General features: G+C 38.1%; 1 long non-coding RNA gene across 2 annotated transcripts; it reads left to right on the top strand.

Annotated features, from left to right (window-relative positions):
• Positions 1-1,528: 1,528 nt before the first annotated feature.
• Positions 1,529-10,419, top strand: LOC148189966 (uncharacterized). Of its 2 annotated transcripts, XR_015776240.1 has the most exons (5): positions 1,529-1,717; positions 2,175-2,251; positions 2,571-2,715; positions 5,034-5,155; positions 7,434-10,419. It is a non-coding gene; the product is annotated as an uncharacterized LOC148189966 (long non-coding RNA). The 2 variants fall into 2 exon arrangements; XR_015776239.1 differs by having other exon boundaries at positions 2,175-2,715.

Below are 10,419 nucleotides of genomic sequence, written 5' to 3'. Positions count from 1 at the left end.
CCACACATTTAATGCTGCAATCTTCACACTAACTTTCAGCACATTCAAACTGACCTACCGACCATGCAATGCGAGAGTGATTCATCACTCATCATTCATCAGTTTATTATTACTGAAGTGAAAGTAAAGTGTGGTGCCATTAGATTTGATAACTGGACAAGTCTGAGCAGATGAACAAGGAAGGAGCAAAAAATCAGGTGTTTTTATTGTTTTGCCCAAACATAGATAAAACTAAAATCATATAACCTATAACCCCTATAATAATAACGCAAAGTCAGGGTCAAAATTGACCTGGTGCATTGAGGATTTACACAGTGTCTCTTGTAAAAGTTTGACATGAATGTTTCCTAGTTTAATTTTTTTTCCAAGAGCAGACGTTTCAAAGTATGCAAACCCACACGGAGAGGGTGACTTTACATGAGTCTGTAGAGGCTACATAATGTGGAAAAAATCTTAAAATGCTGAAATGCAAGTTTTAAAATTTAGATTAGATTTATTGCATCACCCCTATCCAACTATGTCATTTTCTTGTTAGCGCTGAACCAGATGTGGTTTATATAATTACATGGAGCAATTTTATTTATTTTTTCAGTAAAATGTTGTTTCACCTTAAAGAGCAATTTTACATCAGCTGTAAATCTGTTTTTTTTATTATTTATTTATGTCTTGTAAAACATTAAGGGGAAAAAAAATCTTAAAATAGGCCTTTTTCATTGCGTGACCTAATTTAATATAAAGAACCAAAGTACAAAATTGACTAGTCTTTCATATATATTTTCATATTTGGAGAAATTCCAAATACGAATATATCCCCCTCCCGCTGCAGATAGAAATGATCCGACCTCCTAAACAGATTTAAGAAGAAACTTATAATTGCTTCTTGGAACCCAAACTGTGTTATTCTTTAATTTCAAACAAACAGACAACCAACTGTTTGTAATTTTGATTTTCTTTGGCTATACAATTGTAGAGAAGTTGATTTCCAATGATTCCTTAACTATCTATGTTTTGTTTATCACATTAAATTTTATTTAATTCATTTTGCAGATGCTTTTGTCCAAGCTGGCTTAAATTTTTTCAATATAATGCATACATAAACTAGATAAGGGGAAACTTTGGGGTCAGTGTTTGCAACAGGACAGAAGGAGAGAAGGATTTTCACTTATTGCACTCAGAACTACATAATGTGTTTAAGCATAAAATAAAAGGCATCTGCTATTTAATTCCATCTGAATTTCTTTGCATCTCTAACACTTATTTAAATTAGGTAATGCATTGCTGACCTTACACCTTTGTTTTTTCCTGGAAAATGAGCATTAGCAAAAGTTAATTAATTTAAATTCTTTTCAATAAAACTTAGAAACTATCACAGTTTAATTAACCAGAAATCCAATAAATAAGAGAGAAAAAAAAAACACTTTTAATAATAAAACACATATTTTAATAATAATATTTGTTCATAAATGATTGATCTTGCAGTTTTCTCTCCATGTTTTGGTCCTGAGCAGACATCTCTGTGTAACTCATCAGGTGCTGGTCATTGTTTCATCATTTTAATTACATCTTTTTTAAAACAGTTCAGCTGAATTTATGCTGATTCACAGTTTTTTTTTTGTTTCTATCGATTAGAGCGCCCTGTGGAACACCAGGCAGACACACAGTGTAACCACAGAAGAGTCATTCCTGTCTCACAACGCTGAATTTGGAAAATGAGAGGGTATTATTCACTATTACCTGCTCCGTTGCCCTAATTTGAAATTTTTTCCACAGCTTTGGTTTGGTTGCAGGATTAATTTTTATGCAAGTTAGTTTAGCTGCATTAATAGGATATCTGTGCATATGCAGTGTTAATCAGGATCATAAACACTGCACAGGTTGCTGGACAGGTAAGACAATATGCAAACCTTATATTTTGCTGATAATAAATGTGTTATTATATAATGTCAGTAATATTCTACACCAACATGGTGGCCTTCTTTATCTGTTTTTATCAGTTTGTTTTTAAAATCTTAAAATTCTTTATACTGCATTAATGGTAACAATACAATCAGTGGTCATAAAATGCTTCAAATCTTCTGTATTTTCTCTCCTTATTTTTTGGAGCTTCTGTTTCTGTAGCCTCAGATATTTTACAAACACAATACTTTGTAACATTTTTTTCCCATTGTGTTTAGATTCTGCAAACATTACACCAGTCAAGCTACAGACTGAAAATCACTGATGACTGTCACTGAATGGGGCCTTTGAAACCGTAAGATGGAATTTTCTCGTGTGTGTTCGTTCCTGCTCATGTGTTCGCAGTGTTTGCACAGTTCTGTATGTTTTTACAGAAAGTGTGTGTCGCGTGTGGCCTGTGTGTGTGTGTGTGTCTGTGTCTGTGTGTGTGTGTGTGTGTGTGTGTGTGTGTGTGTGTGTGTGTGTGTGTGTGTTATGGTTGGACAACCGTCACAGGCTCATGAGCTGGCTGTGATCCATGCTGGTGCGTACAGTTTACACATGGTATAGTATGTGTGTTAGTGTAAATGAGTGTGTGTATATTCGCCATGACCCATAATGTTTTTTTTTCCTAGAAAATGATGGGGGGTTAACTGAGAGTTGTGTCCCAGTTCGGAGGTCCACTGTTGGGGTGGGCAGGTGTCCCGCAGGGCCTGTTGCTGCTGGTCTGACCTGGAGAACTTTCCAGATCTTTGAAGATGCATCATCCCCAGGGGATAGGTATGTATTTGTGTGTCCATCTCAGTGAATAGCCTTACTAGGTGCTTATTGATGTACTGATTAATGACAACAGACAGACAGACAGATGAGGAAAAGGAGGAGGGATCGCTATAGTAATCTACCATAGATGGAGAGAAAAACAGACATTCAAATCCTTTACTTTTTTCACACAAAAGCAAAGGACTTTTTTTGTAGATTCTTGGGCAACAACAAAGAATGATTGTGTCTATAGCTGACTCCAGTCTTCATAAAACTGTTTCGATGGTGAGTACATATGAAGAGACTAATAATACTAAAGAATGCTAAAAGTTCAGCACTGCATAGATTTGTCTATATTAAGGTTTCCATTTTAAGTCTCTTTATACTGTTAAGAAATATGTATAATGTCCAGTAAATCCAACACTTTACATTTAATTTTTTTTTGTTTGTTTTTAAGCTTAACCAAAAAAAAGGTCATGTACAAATACCCAGAAATATGATCATGCAGATTCAGGTGGAGCTTATTCTTACTACTTTATTTTACAAGATTCTCTTAAACTTAACTTGCAAAATCTTAATATGACAAGTAGCTACTGAATAAAGCTGAGCAAAATGTAAAATGTTTAGCTCTGAAATGTAATAAAGTAGAAATAATGAAGAAGTAAAGCCACCAGAGGAAAACACTGAAAGAACTATTTTCAAGCAAAGAAGAAAAATATCTCAAGCGCCAGCCTTTTGGCGTGATAAACATGTTTGGGCAGGTAGGTAGTGGAAGGTAGGGCAGGTATATTAGTGGAATATTAATTTTCATTTGCAATGTTAACAGCATAGTAGAAATTTTATCTATTTCAAAATATTGGTGAAAACTGATTGGTTGAGCAAGTTTTTAACAAAAAAATAGTTTTCAGACATTTTCTTTGGTCTGAAGTTACATCATTCTGCTCAGTTAGCACCCTAAAACTCAAATACATCAACAAATTTGCTCATAAAGACTCACCAAAAACATGCGGGGCAGAGAGTCTGCCACTAATTACCTAGAGTAAGCCATTTGAAAAAAATCTTTCGGAGAGTTTTGGATCGAACATGCTTCATAAAGTGGTTATTGATATTGCACTGATATTGAGAGACAAGACTTGTTATCATCTTAGATTTTGGATGTCGTGGCATCGTAAGTGCTGTTTTTTTCCTTGTTTTAAAGGCTGCGTTACAATAAAGTCATGTGCTTTTCTGAACTCATCAGACTGTTCTAGCTGTTCTGTTATTTTCTTTCACCCACTTTGACATCACGTATATCCACATTACTGATGATTATTTATCAAAAATCTCATTTTGTGAACACACCAATAGTCAACTCTACTTTGTCACCATATTGAGGTATTTGGTCAAAAACATTGCAATATTTGATTTTCTCCATTTCACCCAACCCTACCTGAGATCACTATTAAAGGAATATTGCAACTGTATGTGTTTACTATGTTCCCATCTCTCGTGTCGTGCAGTTTTCGAGATTTTGCTGGCTTTGATTGCATGTTACCTCTTATTGTTTGAGTCCTCCTGAGCATTATAATCCACAGTTCAGTGTGTGTGTTTACATGTTTGTCTGTCTACATGGGGTTGTATCAGTGGGTACATGTGTGTGTGCAGCCGTGTGTGTGTTGTTGGCGTATAGTCCCTCGGTGACTGTTCCCCTGCTGTAGACGCCTGTTCTGGCGATAGCATTGTCTCCTTGTCCAAAGACCTGCCGGCTGCCCTATTCCACCACGTCTTTATCATGCTAATACAGAGAAAGAAGAACGAGGGAGGAGGGCGAGGGGAGGAGGGAGAAGGGAGAGCGAACGATAGCTCGACAAACAGAGAGAAGGGGGTAATCTTTCCCCTCCTCTCTCCGTCCTCGTCCCTTCATTCTCACCACCTCCTCTGTTCTCCGTTCTCGCTATCCCCCTCTACTTTCCTTTCTTCTTGTCCCCGCACCCTCTTCATCTGCCGCTTTCTTATCTCCCCCCTTACTTCTTTGATAATCCCTCCGAACATTGTCTTCATAATTACACACAACAATGATTCCCATCCTTGCAAGAGAAATGTGCGCCGTGCATGGAGAATATTTCATAGATGAAGACCAATGTGTGAATTAATAACTTGGGTCTCTCATATAAGGTTGTTTCAGTGTGTGTTTGAGTGTGTGAGTGTGTGTGTGTGTGTGTGTGTGTGTGAGAAGGGGGAGCACATAGAGCCCAGTGTTGTTTTAACACGACTGTTACATTATGCATGCTGACAGCCCTGTCTGTCCCCATTAAAGGCCCATCTTGTTTCCCCATTATATCTGGTTTCTCTGTTAATAGAGCTCTTTGTGTGGCACTTCCCTTTATACCGGGGTTGTTACAACAGAAAGGTCAGCGTTGGTACAACCTGCCATACTGCAGCGCCGCATACAAGACCCTGGCAACTGCAGAGTCCTCAAGAGGTATGTTTAAAATCACTTCTTTTGTTTGTGCATTGATTTGTTTTCCCATTTCTGTATCACTTTCTTATAAGGTTTATAAGCTTTAACTAATAAGTTTATTTATGCTTAATAAACAATGTATTACTGCAATAGATTAACAGTAGTAACCAATAATAACTTAAATTGTAAAGCATATACTTGGCTGGTACATATTTTCTACCAGAACTAAATTGGTCTTTTTAGCAAATTCTTTAATTCATCAAAATTACATCCTTATCTTCAGAATATTTTTTAAACTAATTTGGTGAATAAATGGTGGAGCGAACAAACCATTGCACTGTGAAACCTGATGCATTAATTCAATGTAAAAAAAAGAAAGAAGAAAAGATAATAATAAATTAAATGAACGAGGCTGCATTGATGGTGCCGTGAGTAGTCTGTTTGCTAACACCCGCTAACATCTGGCTTTTTGATACAATGGGAACATGTAAAATCGGCATCCACATTTGGATCAAATGTCTCTGCAGTAGTCGTGGGTTTTTTATCACCTCTTGCTCCAAATGGCAATAAACCAAAACACAACACTGGATGAATGCATTCATTTTAGCCCCTTTACCACGGCCATCTGTACCTAAGTAGCGCTCAAACATCGATTCAAATTATTCTGCACCGAGTCTGAAGAGAGACTGAATAAGTCAGTAATTATAAAGAGAAGTAACCATCGTGTTTTCCGGCCCGTCAGTGACATTGATCGTGACACACCAAAAAGAATTTGGCACACTCATCTGCTGCAGAGCTGTGTACATGGCCCTGCTCTACTGGAAATGGAAAATGAGTCTATGGCCTATTTTAAGTGGATGTACCTTTGTTTAAAAACCCTGTGTACACACGCATATTTGGTGGAAATGGAGTAAGAATAAGTACAATTGGCAAACACAGTGCCTTGCTGGATGGCATTGATTTGCATTTAAAGTTGAGTCATATTCAAATTCTTTATTGTACAATCCTGCCTCTTTTCTTTTTTTTCTAGATCTGTAGAGGCTTTGTTGAAATTAATTTTTTTTTTTTCATGCATTGCTGCAATGCTGGTGACTTATGTTCTGTATCAAAAAAAAAAAAAATACAAAACACAGTAGTGATGCCAGTGCAGGGGGGCTCACACAAAAAAAACGCAGGGTTTTCTGCATTGGAACGTAACGCCATCTGGCATGTTTTGCTGCTCCAGCCAATCACACACATGTAATTTCAGATTTCTGGTGGTTTACTTTATAACATGAGTACTGGTACTGTTTATCATTGCAACGAAATATGAAATCACTGTGATAAGTTTGCAGCATTGTAAAATCGTTGTGTTGTAGTGCTGTGCATCCTTTTAGCATCTGATAAGCCTTTATCGTCATCCACTGCTACAATATTTCCTCATCATTACTCAAGTACTTTCAATTCCCAAACTAAATCTTTAAAAGCTAAATCAGGTTTTAGTTGCCAAGAGCATATATTTTGAGAAAAAAAAAAAAAAAAATTTGTTGACAATTGGCAGTTTGCAGCTACTTAAATATAAATGTGGTAATGCAAATTACTTGCACATGAACATGTTTTTTTGGACTGATATTCTTTTTGCCCAATAGACAGCTGCACCATTTTTGCAAAAGATACAGAACATCAAGACCATTTCCATTTATCAATATTTGCACCTGTAGACTTGATGAAATATTGTGGTGGAGTAACCCTTTATTAATTATTCATCCCGCACTACAGCTCTGTTGGCTTATTATAAAATGAATAACCCATGACCCTTTATCAATGACTTTTTAACATCAAGCCTGCTGTTTTAAATATTTCCTTCATCCATCCGCCTCATCAGTCAGAAGCTGAACAGATAAAATATGAAACAATATGTTTGAAGTCAAGTTGAATTCCCAAATGCAGTAAAGCCATATCCAGGAATCCTTCCCTATTTTAGTACCCATAATTCTGTGGGTTTAGGGCACATTTCCATCCAAATTCTGTCACAGTTAGAAAAATGCAGCAAGTATACACGTGTGTGTGATTATATTTGCATCGAATCCATCACGCGGTTTAACGTAGCTACTACTTAGAAATCCTCCATCATCACAAACGCTGTGGAATGACCTCATTATAATAACGATGTGAAATAATAAACTGCTCTTTCTGCCATCTTTTCTCTTCGTTCCCTGCTCCTTTCCCTCCTACTTGGGTTTTTTCTCTCTCCCTCTCAATGGTACCTTTTTGACCTCCCCCTCGCTCCTTCCTTCTCCCTCTCCCTCTCTCATCTAAGTCCACTGTGTGCAGGCCTCTGCCAGTGATCCGTGGACGGTAATGGCCATTCCTGCTGCTCCCACAGCACACACCATTACTACTGGAACACCCAGACGGAGAGCGGCAGACGGAGAAGGAAAGAAGGAAAATGAGAAAGATTAAGAGAGAAAGAGGGAATATTTTGGTTTCAAAATCATGACATAGAAGCATAGCAGCGTGTGTATGGTGCATGAATGTGTGTGTGGATCATTTCATGGTGAGGATTAGAGAGGGCCAGGTAACATATCTTGTTTCCTGTGACCTGCACAGTGCGAGGTTTCCCACACTCATCACTTCACTCTATCATGTCCTTCTTACTGAGATATAAAACATATAGACACTGTTCCCTCTGACCCATAACATACACACATAACGTTACATTACACACTTCTCATATCTTTATATGCTGCCAAGCTGTAAATCCAAATTATCTCCAAATACCCCATTCATACTCTCACTTTCACTCTATCTCTGTGTGTAATGCTATATTCCCATCATGCTGAAAACTTGAGAGATGTGTGTGTTTCCTGTAACTCACTGTGGGTTATGATAACAACCGTTTCTCCTGTCAACAGCCCATAATGTCAGATTTACAGGGTTGCCCCCGGTAACCAGCCGGGCTGGCATGGCTGAGTGATTCTACAGCATCTGTCAGAGCTAGAGAGGCCATCTATCACACACACATATCTAACGTGTCTCTCACACAAATTTTCAGTATAACAGGGATACGATGTCAGCGTAAATTATCCGGCAGCTCCTCTCTCTTTCTCTTTTCCTCAGTTTGAGACTGCCGTCGTTGGTTTTCGTTCAGACAAAAGCAAAATGAAGAGGCTGGGGTGGATTTTTGATTGTAGAAAGCAGCTAATTTTGTCCGGGGATCTAAATCAGTTTTCAGGCTTCTAAATCGGCATTCATGTCTCAGATTTTTTTAGCATTTCAATAGGATATGATGTCGCGTTTACTCTAAGCCGAGCTAATCAGGGTCAGAAAAACAGTGATGTGTTAAGCAGGTCGGGATATTCTACATTTTAGGGGCGTAGCCCCTTGGCTTGTACAGGGGCACAAAAGCCACATGCCAGGACATAGAGGCAAAAGGTTAAAAAAAAACCCACAACAACAACAAAAACCCAACAGAATAATACAAATTGTATTCAAAATAATAATTTATTTCAGAATGTTTTTGATTAAGAATTTAAAACAAGTTTCAACATCTTTTGGATGCAGTCTGGCATACGTATATGATATATGATGACTTATCTTTACATCAAATCTATAAGCATATACTGTAGCCTATATACACACTCTTTGTAATTAACATATTTTGTCATATATCGGATTTATGCATGGGATTGATAGTCAATTCTTCATATTACACTTAATAACATTCTGAATTAAACAAACCGTTTTTAATGAGTGAGCCATTATGCTTCCTTCTCATCTGTGTTGAGAGTTGTACCTGCACAGAATTGAACGGGATGTTCAATTCGGGGTTCTCGGGAATTCTGTTACTTCTCCCAATCCTGTCGCAAACTTCTAAATCAAAGCTCTTTCACGCATGCATTTTCATTATTCACACCACATGTGTTGATACATTACTGTTGACCGATCAGGTACATGCACTAACATTATGTTGCCAGGACAGTCTTGACAGGAGAGAGCAGAGAGACAGAACGGGAAAGAGAAAATGAACAGAGAGCAGGGCACCACCACAGTGGCTGATGGGCAAAGAATTTTTCATAAAGGCATCGAGGCTACACAGAGCGGCAACTACAGCCAATGAAATTTCGGTCCTGAGCCACTTTCACACATGAAAACCAAACCTGAAATTATCTCGACATTACCCGGAGGAGCTGTTTGTGAGAACATAAATGTCTGAAACGGTGGGATCCTACATTCAATGGATTTATCCTCCCAGCTCCCTCATACAAAGTCCATGTAATGTCACATTAATCTCATGTGTGAATGAAGCAGGTAAAAAAGCGAGTGAGCGGGCATGTTTTGGATGTTTTGTGTAATGTGGCTCATGCAAAACCAGAAGAAAACAAACATCTGACGGTAAGGGACAAGGGTCACTTCTATGAAGAAGCAAGCCACAAGATTCGGGAACAGATAAAGGCTGAAGCCGAAATCATCTGATTCAAGGACTGGAAAGAGACTCTGTGGTTCATAACCACATTGTGAACCTGCAAGGTGACCACGGAGCAATCTGCATCATGTCCTACCTTCTGCTAGCTCTACCCAGGCGCCACTCCTCGCCTAAACCAAACAGTATTTCTACGACACCTTTGACAGAATCTCTCCTGTTGTGTGCTGCATGTGTGAAAGAGAAACTCTGGACAATGTGCGGAGTTCATATGAGAAAATGCCTCTGATGTTGAGACTTTTTTGACTATTGTGGCCCAAGTGCGGCACTGACTTATGCATGGGGGGGTGCATATGGTGGGAGAGACACGCACAAATGTGCATTATTAACCATTTCTTCTTCCACTTCTTCACTTTGACATGACAGCATCTTACACTCTCTTTCATTCCTGTGTTTATAATTTTCTTTTAAAAGATCAGAAGACCAATTACAGCAGTGTCACAGTATAAAATCTATACCAGAACATTCAAAAATACAGTTAGAGTACAAAGTGCCAACAAAACTGAAGAAAAATAAACCTAAGGTCCCCTTGTACTGAGTGATTTGTTGGTGAATACAGGAGAGTTTTGAAGTTACTAGACATAGAGGTCAACAGCTGAGAAGTGTTGCAGGTGTAGTTTAAGTCTGGTTATGGAGCAAACCTTTCACCTTTTGAGCCTACAGTTTTTGAGAAATTTGGTACTAAAAAAAGGCAGATTTATAATTAAAAAAAGTAATCCTCCAAATGCCCATGTGGATCATTTTTGGAAAAACCTTCTTAGTTTAGTTATGAGGACTTTTTTCTGTTCCCGTCTCTCTCCACGGTGTGGCGAAAATAGCACAA

Source organism: Plectropomus leopardus, chromosome 3, assembly GCF_026936395.1.
Source record: "Plectropomus leopardus strain MGB_pleo_1.0 chromosome 3, ASM2693639v1, whole genome shotgun sequence".
Classification (NCBI taxonomy): domain Eukaryota; kingdom Metazoa; phylum Chordata; class Actinopteri; order Perciformes; family Serranidae; genus Plectropomus; species Plectropomus leopardus.
The sequence above is the reverse complement of the archived record's forward strand: the minus strand, read 5'-3'. Positions and strand labels throughout refer to the sequence as shown.